Raw genomic sequence first — 12723 nt, forward strand, 5'->3', positions numbered from 1 at the left:
TACCTCCCTGGGATTGACTGCTGGCATTCTGATATCATCGGTTATATTTATCTCTTGCACTGCACCATAGCCTCCAGTCTTTGTCAGTATGTTTGGATTTTGATAGTTACTAGGCCATTATCCACTGGGATAATTCAACCACTGGATAGCAAATTGGGGCTGGAAGCAAATGGTTGTTTCTGTTTCTTCATCTAAGCATTTTTTTTAAACTTTATTGATTCACTCAAGATACAGGTAATAAGTAACATATCATGAACATTATATTTTATATAAAAGAAAAAAGAGAGAAAAAAAAGAGAACCCCCCCCTTCAGCCAACTCTCCTAAGGAGAGCCGTGAAAAAAATAAAGAAAAATGAAGCATACTTATTAAAATCTAATCAATGTAAATCAAAATGTAAATATTCTGAATATAACAACCATTTATGAAGAAAAAAAATTATAATTACCATGCAAAACATGTGTAATTTTTTCCATTGTTAAACAATATTCTTTGTTCTTTGGCTTGGCTTCGCGGACGAAGATTTATGAAGGGGGTAAAAAGTCCACGTCAGCTGCAGGCTCGTTTGTGGCTGACAAGTCCGATGCGGGACAGGCAGACATGATTGCAGCGGTTGCAGGGGAAAATTGGTTGGTTGGGGTTGGGTGTTGGGTTTTTCCTCCTTTGCCTTTTGTCAGTGAGGTGGGCTCTGCGGTCTTCTTCAAAGGAGGTTGCTGCCCGCCAAACTGTGAGGCGCCAAGATGCACGATTTGAGGCGATATCGGCCCACTGGCGGTGGTCAATGTGGCAGGCACCAAGAGATTTCTTTAGGCAGTCCTTGTACCTTTTCTTTGGTGCACCTCTGTCACGGTGGCCAGTGGAGAGCTCGCCATATAACACGATCTTGGGAAGGCGATGGTCCTCCATTCTGGAGATGTGACCCATCCAGCGCAGCTGGATCTTCAGCAGCGTGGACTCGATGCTGTCGACCTCTGCCATCTCGAGTACTTCGACGTTAGGGATGAAAGCGCTCCAATGGATGTTGAGGATGGAGCGGAGACAACGCTGGTGGAAGCATTCTAGGAGCCGTAGGTGATGCCGGTAGAGGACCCATGATTCGGAGCCGAACAGGAGTGTGGGTATGACAACGGCTCTGTATACGCTTATCTTTGTGAGGTTTTTCAGTTGGTTGTTTTTCCAGACTCTTTTGTGTAGTCTTCCAAAGGCGCTATTTGCCTTGGCGAGTCTGTTGTCTATCTCATTGTCGATCCTTGCATCTGATGAAATGGTGCAGCCGAGATAGGTAAACTGGTTGACCGTTTTGAGTTTTGTGTGTCCGATGGAGATGTGGGGGGGCTGGTAGTCATGGTGGGGAGCTGGCTGATGGAGGATGGCTCATTATGCCATCTATTAATATCAATCATATTCATATCCTTCCATGTACTAGCAATACATTTTTTTGCTACAGATAATGCTAAATATACAACATCTAAGCATTTTGAGAAAAAAAAAATCATCACACTTCTTAAAATCAGATCAGCCCAGTTAAGGAATGAGCCCAAGCTCCTTCTGTCTCACCTACTCAGTGTTGTAGCTATTGCATAAGGCCTGAACGGTAGCAGCTAACTATGAAGTGGTGGCAAGATTGTGTGTTCATAGCACTTAACTGTTACTGAGAATGTGAGTCCTAAAGTGGTGAAAAAAAAGTAGAAAAGAAGAGAATATTCCATTCTATATATTGATAATTCAGCAAGGCTAAAGGTGATTGTGAAGAACAAAAATAATTGCATATTTGACAAAGACAGTAAAAGACTTTTAACCATTGGATAAAGGAAATGACCTGGTATAACGAATCCTGAGAAACATCTTAAAAAGCATGTACTTATATGGAAAAGTCTGTTCAGAAGTTCTGGAAAATTAGATGTTTGTCTGGTCAAACATGCAACTTGTGAGCCACATGGCAGACTCCCTTAACGACGAGACGAGCTGCCTATGCCAATGCTTCTTGCTGTAACAGAGTTCTCACGCTTGGTAAAGCAACACTAAAGAAGGGTGAAATTTGTAACCATATTTGCATAGTTTTACAAGTAAACTCAGGTCTATCTTCACATTACTGACTGATCATGTCACTTCCACTGGACCCAGCAGTATCCAGATCACCATCTCCTGCACATGCACAACACGACCAAGTTATTTTTAAACCGATGATCTCAGTCAGTCCACTGACTTACAAATGCTTTTCCATGAGGTGCAGAAGGTGCAAACCACTGTTCCTTCTAAGCTACGCACATGTGCGCGGACGCACACATTTTGCAATCAGCGTAGAAAAGGAAATTCAGGTGCGCACAAAAGATTAGCTACCTAAAATAATGTTGTAATTAATAATTATATTTATTGAAAATAATCTCTTGGCTAACTCTTTCTGTTAACTAGTTAGTCGGTTTTTCAAATATCACATTTGTACATCACTCATTTATGTCACCGCCCCTTTCCTGTCCCGGTTTGTGCATTTACACAAGCGTTCAGTGCGCACATACTTTTGCCACAGGAAAAAAAATTGCACAACGAAAGATTTTTGCACACACTGACTCCTAAACGTTAGAGGGAACATTGGTGCAAACCAGACAGTAGAAGTCTGGAAAAATATTTTATTCCACGTGTGAGGGTAGAGTATAATCTGGGCAAATGCAAAATTTTCAAAAAACTGTGGCAAAATGTTTTCCCTTACTCTCTGTGCAAAGATTGTGAATCTGCATTGGTCTTCTTTGTTAAATTCATTCATCTAATGCTCCTTTATTAAATGCCAAATGGCTTATTAACACACCCTCCTCTTGACCCATGCTACCAATGAACTTTGTTGTCTACATTCAACGCTCCATGGTTCCATTTGATTTTCCACAAACACAACATCTCACTGCACCTTTATTGTGTTTAATAAACACCAGTCCCTCTGATGATTTAGGTAGAAAGTTAAGTGCAAAGTATGAATAACGGCAGCTTTTACTGTGTTGAACAATCTCATCAACGACTGGAAATTAGCATGACCCTCAATAGTAGAAAAATCAGCCAGGCATCTCTGCTGGAAAATGTGAATGTGTAAAGTCACTTGACAACAGTATCAAGGACGTTGTGATTTCCTCATGACATAAATTAGCTTTTAATTAGTCTCTGATTACAAAAAAATTATCTGATTTAAGTCCATTGATGTGGAAAGTTAAATACCTTGGCACTTTTCAGAACAAGGCCCAAGGATGTCCAAAGCTAGAATGACTCATCCCTTAAGTCTCCTCCCCTTTTGCCTTGGCTATAAAGGTCACATTACCTCCCCCTTTCCTGCAGTCCTGTACCTAAATCCAGGCCAGCCAAAGTCTTGTGTGCATTAAAGCCTGTTGTTCCTGCAGCCTTATGACTCTGTGATTATTGATAGAGCCAATCAATTCATGAACATGGAGTTAGATAGAAACACCATGGAATGGAAGGAGAAGGGAGGCACATATCCTACTCTTCAACATTAATAGACCTTGTGGGCTTAGCCTTGGAGAACAAATTTCATGCTCATCAATACTGATGCAAACTCTTAATTTTTATTATTCCTTTTTAAAATATTTTTATTGAGTTGAACAAAAACCCTTTACACAAGGTAAACTAATGATAACATAAATCAAATCATATCATATACATATCACATATCAATTGTAAATTAGAAGCAGACCATAATTATTACATAACTTATTTCATTTGGAACAACAAATTCTATAATTATAATATTTAAACAATTAAGTCATGACTTGTACAATGTCCAAAAATAATATTGAATACAAAAATTATAGAAATAATACACGTAAAATTCCATTATATAAGATATTTTATAATTGTCTAATGGGATCATTTTGTTCTGTGATATGATTGATGATCTATAGTTAAACCCCCCCTTTACTTATTAGTCTTAATAATAAAAAGGAAAACAAGGGGGCTGTTATTTGATTCATATTTACAATATATACAGATAACCTTGTTTAGGGGGAGGGGTAGATTGGTAGGGATAATTTTTTTTCCATTTGTTATTATTCCAGTTAAACTTTATTTGTAACTAACCTTTTAAATACATTATTATTCCTTCGCATATACATTTCAAAATACAACCTTACAATTAAAAAATAGTTCATTCACGATAGTTTTTTCTACATGTGAATATTCCAATCTTTATTTAAAGATTATTATTTATGAGTTTACAAACTCATAAAAACACGTATTTTTATTTCCCATATTTAAGAATTCTTTAACATGAGAAGACGTTCAGCCAACTTAATGACAGGTCAGCCAGTGATGCCATGGATCCACATTGAACAGACAGCCGACAGAAGTTGGTGTCTGAAAAGGGAATCACCCACTGAGATTGTAATAACATTGCAGGCAGCTTTTGTCAATGTCAGTAGTGAGTGTAACCTTAATCTTAAACTTTGAAGGACGTATCTATTGCCCTTCATTTCAATTTTAATTGCTATAACTGTGGATGAATGATATAATAATACTGAGGAGTAAAATGTGTGAAATGTAAGGATTCCGAATTTCCTGCCAGCAACGCACCAGCTGTAATACCTTGCGACCAAACCATTATGACTTCAGCAGATTTACCAGTGGCCGTGTCCTCCATAAAGCCAACTCCTACCTGCCAAGTACAGCTTCTATCACAAAAGATGACTTGAGCCCCAAAAGCAAAATTGTCCACAACTAACTTACCTGCTGAAATAGTCAAAAACCCGTGTATCCTTTTGAGAAGTACCTGGGCCTCATTCTAGGGACTTCAGTGCAAGTGGCTACAGAGATGTTGGATGCTGAAGAGGTTCCAGGGGATTGAGAAAACTTCAAGAACGGATGGAGTCAAAATATTGGAAACTGTGGGCCAGTTAAACTGACATCAGTCTTTGGGAAGATCCTGGAAACCATTCTTGAGGAGGTAAAAGTAAGGCACTTAGAAAATCATAGGACAATTGAACAGAGTCAATGAGGTTTTAGAAAAGGAAAATTATGTTTGACAAATTTACAATAGTTCTTTGAAGATGTGGATGGATAAAAGAGAATCAGTTAATGTAGTGCATTTGGATTTCCAAAAGCATTCAATAAAATGGCAGATTACCAAGGGACTGAGACTAATATATTGGCGTGGATAACGGTAAATTGAACTAATACAGCAAAATCCCAATTCTACGGAATTCAAGCAACCCATCAAAATAAAATTGTGGAAAATAAATAGGTGAAAAATACAGAAATTTAAAATTGGCTCCTCCTAGTGGTTACTTTGCCAATCGGTAGCATGCTGTTTCAAGCAACCGAAAAATTCACTGATTCGGCATCTACCAATTCCTAAAGTTGCCGGATAACGGTGGTTTTACTGTAGTAAACAGAAAGTTGGGGAAATGAGATGTGTTTGGATTGCTAATCATTAGTTAGTGGAATTGCATGGAGATTAGTGCTGGGACCGCAATTATCTATATTAATGACTTGGATGAAAGATACTGTAAACTAACGCTGATTACATAAAGAAAGGTGGGTCAGCAGACTATGAAAACAGACAAAAGGTTTGCAAGAGGATGCAAAATGGTGAAGTGCATGGGCAAGGCGTTGACAGATGGGAAAAGTGAGTTTATCCACTTTGGAAGAAAAAAATGAAAGGGCAAATTATTAATTAAATTGAGTAAGACTACAAAGGGAGTACAAATGGTTTATAGGGGTTCCTAATGCATGAAAGCTGCCATGAAAATTTACCAGGAAGACTCGAGGGATGTTTGGTTTCAAAGGTAAAGGGGTTTTGATGAAAATTTCCAGAGCACAGGTAAGATCACACCTCAAGTATTGAATACAATTTGGGTCTCCATATTTTAAGGAAGGATATTTTACATTACAGTTGATGTAAAAAAAGGTTGATTTCTTGGGTCAAGGGATTGACATGTGAGAAAAAGGCTGAACAAGTTGGTTGTGTAGTCAGTGGAGTTTAGAACAAGAGGTGGTGTTGTTGAAATATAAAAGATACTGAGGGAGATTGACAGGATGGATGCTGAAAGGATGTTTCCCCAGTGATGGAATAATATCAGAATAAAGAGTAGTCCACTTAAAATGGAGATAAAGGAGAACCGATTCTCTAAGAGGGGCTTGAAATATTTAGACTTTTCTATCGCAACGGTCTTTGAATATATTCAGGACAAATGTTGCCGGAGATTGATACCGCATGGAATACTGAGAGAGAGTAGACAAGTGGTGTTGCATCCAAGAGTGGATCAGGAGTGATCTTATTGAATGTCAGAGCAGGCTCGAGGGGTCAGGTAACCTACTCCCATTTCTTCTGTTTCTTGTGCTCTTACGCTGTGAATCTTATTAAATAACTAATTACTAATAAAAAAAATTATAAGGACAAATCCAAATTTATAGAAAAGCTCATTGCTTAAGATTGTGTAACAATATAAAAACTTAAACTTGATTGCTTGAAAAAATATGAACCATTTATTATTCAGATTTCTAATTTCAGATTTATTGCCAGAGTATATGCATGACATCAAATACAACCCTGAGAATCTTTTTCCTGCAGGCGAGACAGAATCACCACTTCCTGGTGGTGCAATAAGACTAAGATTATGCATTTACCTTAGTCCTTTGAACCTCGTTTCTGCATTTCAATTAATAAAGGCAAAATGTCTCTGCTGTCTCTACCTCAAAACTGCAGGTGGATATCCCAGCATAAATGTGGAGAAATCAAAACAGATGTTTAATTTTTCAATTTCATTTTCATTTTTTGGAGTTCAGTGGTGGGAGTGCAGTTGAAAGTACAGGAGCAAGTAAATATCAGCCAGGAAATTTGGAACATCCATATTTGTGCACTCGGGAACTTTCAGGTAGAAGTACAGATGCTCCTCTACTTCGATGGTCCGATTTACAATTTTTCAAAGTTTACAATGCTCATTATAGTTAAATTTTATGATTAAAATTTGTTTTTTTTTTCAGTGTGGAATTATTCAATATTTAATTATAAAATAGGCTTTGTTTTCGATAAATTTGCCCGGCTGTAGGTTACGCTAAGTGTTCTGAGCACATTTAAGCTGGGTTAGGCTGTGATGTTTGGTAGGTGCAGTGCTGAATTCTTTTATGACTTGAGATTTTTCCACTTACGATAGGCTTATCAGAAGGTAACCCCCCCCCCCATCGTAAGTCGAGGAGCACCTGTACCTAAAATTCCACATTAAAATTACAGGACGATTTAATTTTTTTGTATCTACAGTTGACTTCTACTGTATATTGAAAAAACATAATAAATTGCTAAACATACATATAAGGTCAAAATCCAAGAGAGAAAGAAAGGAACTATCCTCAAAGGTCCTCAGCTCTGTAAAATATTTTATTATCTTAAATTGATTCAATGAAATCAGTGCAACAAATAAGGAGCATGTGTTCCACAAGTTTGCAACTGTCATACATCATCATCGGTACATAGAAATTACAATCAAACATTTTTATCATCCCAGAATAAATATGGAAGTCATCGCCAGGTCAGGGAGAAAAAAAACAACAAAATTAATATTTCATTGAGATTGGAAAAATATTTTAAGATGTCGAGAAAAAACGATGGAAAGGAAGAATAAAACAGATCAATAACAATTAGATGTTTAATGACCAAAAAAATGATAATATGTCTGAGTCCAGAAGACAGAGGGCAGAGGGTCAAAATAAAAGCTCAGCACATGACGGTAAGGGACATTACGTCAGAATCAAATGTCAACCAACCGAGATAATGATTTAAGAAAAATTTGTTTATTCAGGCAAGGTTAGCATGGTAGTTAGTGCAATGCTGTTACAGTGCCAGCGATCCGGGTTCGAATCGGCGCTGTCTATAAGGAGTTTGTATGTTCTCTCCGCATCTGCGCAGGTTTCCTTCGGATGCTCCGATTTCCTCCCACCCCTCAAAAATGAATGGGGGTTGTGGGTTAATTGGGTGTAATTGGGTGGCACGGGCTCGTGGGCCAGAAGGGCCTGTTACTGTGCTGTACGTCTAAATTTAAAATTTAAAACACCTTCCTCCAGGGATCAGTGATGACTCCATCATCAAATCTCATTAAGGCTAAGAAATATTTGCTTTTGGACACAAGGATATATTGGGATGAGCTGAGAGAATGGACTGAAGATCAGTCATAAACTTATTAGAGGCTGGGCCAGAGACAAAGAGTCAGATGGCCTATCCCTATTTCTATTTAGAGTGTTCTTCTGTTACATTTAGATTAGATTTTAACATCAAATACTTAAGGTGTTCCTTTTAGCATTCTGTCAATGCTATGGAAAATTTAAATGAAGACAGTTAATAAGAATTCACAACTAAAATTATCCATCCTTATTAAGCAAGTAGTCAGCTTTCAAACGGAACATTTCCTTCAATTGAGCGAGTGTGGAATAACTACATTATGTTGCTTACATTATTAGCATTATTTTTCAAAGTAAAACTTTAATGTTCTTCTCACCTGCCAGATTGTGTTTGAAAAGCACAATAGAATAACCTAAAATCCTCCCAAAAAGGGGAAATCATTGTCTCTAGTGGTTTAAGTTAAAAAAAATTGCAAGATACACTTTGTGATTTTAAAAAAGCCTTGCATTCCACTGCAACGACATAAAAGGCCAAATCTGAAATGCCATCTGCAGAAAGTAATATTCTTCAACCTATATGTTTGGTGCCAGTTGAAGTAGGAATTTATTCTGAGTTATTCAGATCATCTTTCCATATGTCTCAGAAATTATTATGGTTCTCTATATTGATAGGAATATAATGTTCCATTACAAGTTACACCTTGCCTCCTTCCTATTTGATGTTCTGTGTCTATTTACCTACACATCTCTGGATCAGGAAAATAGATTAACGTATGACCAAGGTTCACACATGAAGGACTGTTGCATGGGGACTGAGGATTGAGTGTGATTGAGGAGATACTGTTTTCCATGTGCGGATGGTCCCCCCGATCGGGAGTGCAGAACTCGGGCTACAACTTCGAGCTAATGGGCATGCCATTTAAGACTAAGATGAGAGGAAGTCTGTTTTCTCAGAGGAGTGATAATCTGTCCTTGAGCGTTGTGTAGAGTGAGTCATTACCTGAAGCTGAAGAGGAGAAATTAAATGGAAATGGCGAGGTATGCGGATCAATGAGACAGTGGAATAGGACCAAAGATCAAATCAGCCATAATTGTCATAAAATACAGGGTTATCTCAGGGGACTGGAGGTCACACTCCTGGTCCTATTCTTTAAATTCTTAAAATAGTAGGAACATGTAATTAAGAAAAAAAACTCCCCTGTGCAAAACTAGTCACTCACATGCAAAGACTTATTTTGACTTGAATGCACTTGTCTTTATGCACTGGTTGCATTTCAGTGGTGGAAAGCTGTTCACATAATTATATATGGTTTTAAAATGTCTCAAGTAAACAGACAGTAGATTGTGTTACAGACCAGGCAGAGAGAGAGAGACCTATGCCTTGAAGAAAGCTGCTAACCTGCTATAACCCTGTCTCGAAGACTCAAAACATAGACAGCAATGCTTTATTTTTTTATACGTTCCCAGGGACTGACAAGTTGATTCTTTCAATATGGGCTTCATCTGGCTAAGATCTGAAGGGTCTCATCTGACCTCGCATGAATATTTGTCACCATGAGAGGGAGCTTGAAGTTTACACTTTTGGGATCAGTATCGCTTTAAATAAATGTCAACCATGACCAGCAAGTTAATTTTCCATATGGTTAAAATGCACATTTGCAACTGCTGGGGATTTCAGGGGTGATTTTCAATTACTGACTGTCTGTTTCTTGCCTGATAAATGGGCAGCTGGCAATTGCAAGTGGGGAGAGGGTTGGGGGTGGGTGGAGGGGGGTGGGGAGCGGAAACACCTTGGCCACTCTATTAAAACCCAAGGACTGCCGGTTACAATTTCCAGCCGGCTCTTTAAGAGTTTGAGAAACAGGACGATCTGAAACAGGGGAGTAGCTGCTCAAATGTGCAAACCAGGTGTCTACAGCGCATGCGAGGCTCTGACTGCAATTTTCAGGTACCAGCGGGTAAAATGTGTTCCCTCCACTTTAAAATTTAAAACACCTTCCTCCAGGAATCAGTGATGACTCCATCATCAAATCTCATTAAGGCTGGTCTTGAGGATAGGACATAAATATAGACCATGGCCAGATCAGCCTTGAATTTATTGAATAGTGGAGCAGATTTGATGGGCCAGATTACCTACTCCTGCTCCTATTTCTTAGGTTCCTATGTCAGGTATCGATGGAGAAAGAAACAATGTTTATGGCCCAAATGTGCTGCATAAGAAAGGGCAGCAATTCCACAATTCGGAATATGCAGAAGTTCACAAACATTCAAGATTCTTGACGGCTGTTTCAGTGCGGAGATGTGGCTATCTGGCTGTCAGAGTATTTCTGTGGATTGCCGATCAGCCAGTGAGCTACTTAGCTCAGTGTCAGATTCATGTTAAAGTGCTTCACCAGGTAACAACAGCAGGTTCAGCAATCAATGGTTCTGTAGAAATTCTAAGCCCCTATTTGGGCTGAAAATCTTTGCCTTTTTCTTTGTGGGTGAGATTTGTCCCATTAACTATTTCCAGCCCTTTCGGTTTGCATGTGCGAATTCCAGCATCGACAGTATTGTGCTTCAGTCCATTAGTTCTCATTGTATTGTGGAAATCGCTGTGAAATGCTTATGAAGTATCGACCAGGTCATTCCTATTTTGTTTCTGATGGGGTCTAGTGCAATGGGATATTTAATGACATACTGCTGATTGTATCTATCCCACAGGATCATGACTCCGTTTGCCCTCTGTGAAAGTCCAACCGGTAGCCTGGTTCTGCAAAGGAATCAAAAGGTCTCCCACTTCTCTGCAACTAGCAATCTTTAAACAGATGAGATCAAGGGCTCAAAATGGCAAAGTGTATATTTCGAGCTGCATCGAAGGTTGCTTCCATTAGGCTTAAGACCCGCTTGCAGCTGACAATGGGATACTTCCCAGCGAATTACTTGTTGAGCTCTCAGCGCTGGGATCATGAGAACTGTGAATGCCATCAAACTCATAGGATTCTTGCTGTTGACAGAATGCCTTGGAGTCACTCATACAGCACCTCAATGCTCACAGGTTCAACAGAAACAGGCAGATTCGACAGCCGGATGAAAAAAAAAATAATGGCTAATGCAAAGCATATTTTCTGAAAGATCCTTTAGCATTTTGAATGTGTGCGATACAAACCGGGTCGAATTCCTTCCACTAGTTATGTTATCCAGAATGATGATCTTTCAAAAGGAATGTCTTGTGCACAAATCAAGGTTATTTTTCATAAAACTACTGACAGGAGGTATTTCATTCCAATGTAATTTTATAAAATAACCTAAAGATGGAATTTAAGTTAAACAGGAAAGTCAGGAGAACTTCTTCAGGGTAGGCAATCCCAAAGATGGAATTTGATCTATTCATTTTTAAATTGTAAATGCATAGGAAAATTGTTCTACATAGGAATAACCTCTCACATCAAATTAGTGTTAGTCATTATTTGGATCAAATGATGAAAGGAGACATCCACTGACAGGGGGTGTTGATTCACTTCCATAATACATTCAGATAGATTTTGGTTAAATTATTTTGGATTGGATTATGTTGCTTACCAGTTGGTAGAGTTAAAAGAAAGTCCATTTCTGACCTGCTGCGCTTGCTCTTTACAATGCGAAAGACAGGAACTAGCTGAGAGTCAGATGTCAGTCCCACTGGCCTTTCAGTTCAATGCCAGCCCTTTGTTCGAAAGAGGTCGTTGAAAAGGGAAGTGGAAGGAAAAGATAAAGTGGAGGTAAAAGTGCACATCATTTTATTTTTCTTTTCATTATATATTTTTTAATTATTTTCTGTCACTTAAATGTGTTTTTTTTTTGCTTTAACAAAGCTTGATTTAATTATTAAAATCCTTTGAACTGTTTTTGAGTCTGATAGCCTTTAACAACAGCAATCCATCAGTCCAGTCTGGGGTCTGTGTTTCTGGATCAGCAACCTCTGGCCTCTTCGCTGCTCGAAGTCCGGGTGTCTTCTGGGCCAGGAGGTGTTTGAACCTTCAGGGCTGCAAAAAGGTGCTGCCGGAGCAACAGCTGGTGGTGGGGGGGGGCTTAGAGGAACGCCAGTGTGTGTTCAGGAAGCAGGCTGGGTGGAGCTTGGTTGAGAAAGAGCGAGACCCAACCCATTGCCACTGTTATAAGATGTGAATGGTGAAGTTCACAAGTTTTTACAAAATGATTTTATTTGCTCACATAATGATAAAGTGAACCCATCTGAAACAGGCTTTCTGTTTATTTGCAATAAATATATTATTCCCATTGGAATGAATAACTCATTTATTTTATTGTATTTTTCCTTATGTGAAAGAATCTTTATGTTTATTGGATCAAGAGCTCGTTAAATCTCAAATTACTATATTCATTTAATTACCTTTTTTTTAAGTTTGCTACACTATTTTAAATAGGCAATCCCGGTGACCAGGTTTCATGTATAGCACATAAAGGAAATAAATTATTTCTTTCCAGCATTGATCAAGACCAAGTTCCGCTCTTCTTCCAGTCACATTGAAGAGCCTTCTATGCCCTCTTTAACAAATGGCCAAAGCCCACCATCATTTAATAAATAGCATTACTGACAATAGAGTCCATCCTTGTACTAGAGCAGTATTTAACAAATACTGTG

Source organism: Narcine bancroftii, chromosome 12, assembly GCF_036971445.1.
Source record: "Narcine bancroftii isolate sNarBan1 chromosome 12, sNarBan1.hap1, whole genome shotgun sequence".
Taxonomy (NCBI): domain Eukaryota; kingdom Metazoa; phylum Chordata; class Chondrichthyes; order Torpediniformes; family Narcinidae; genus Narcine; species Narcine bancroftii.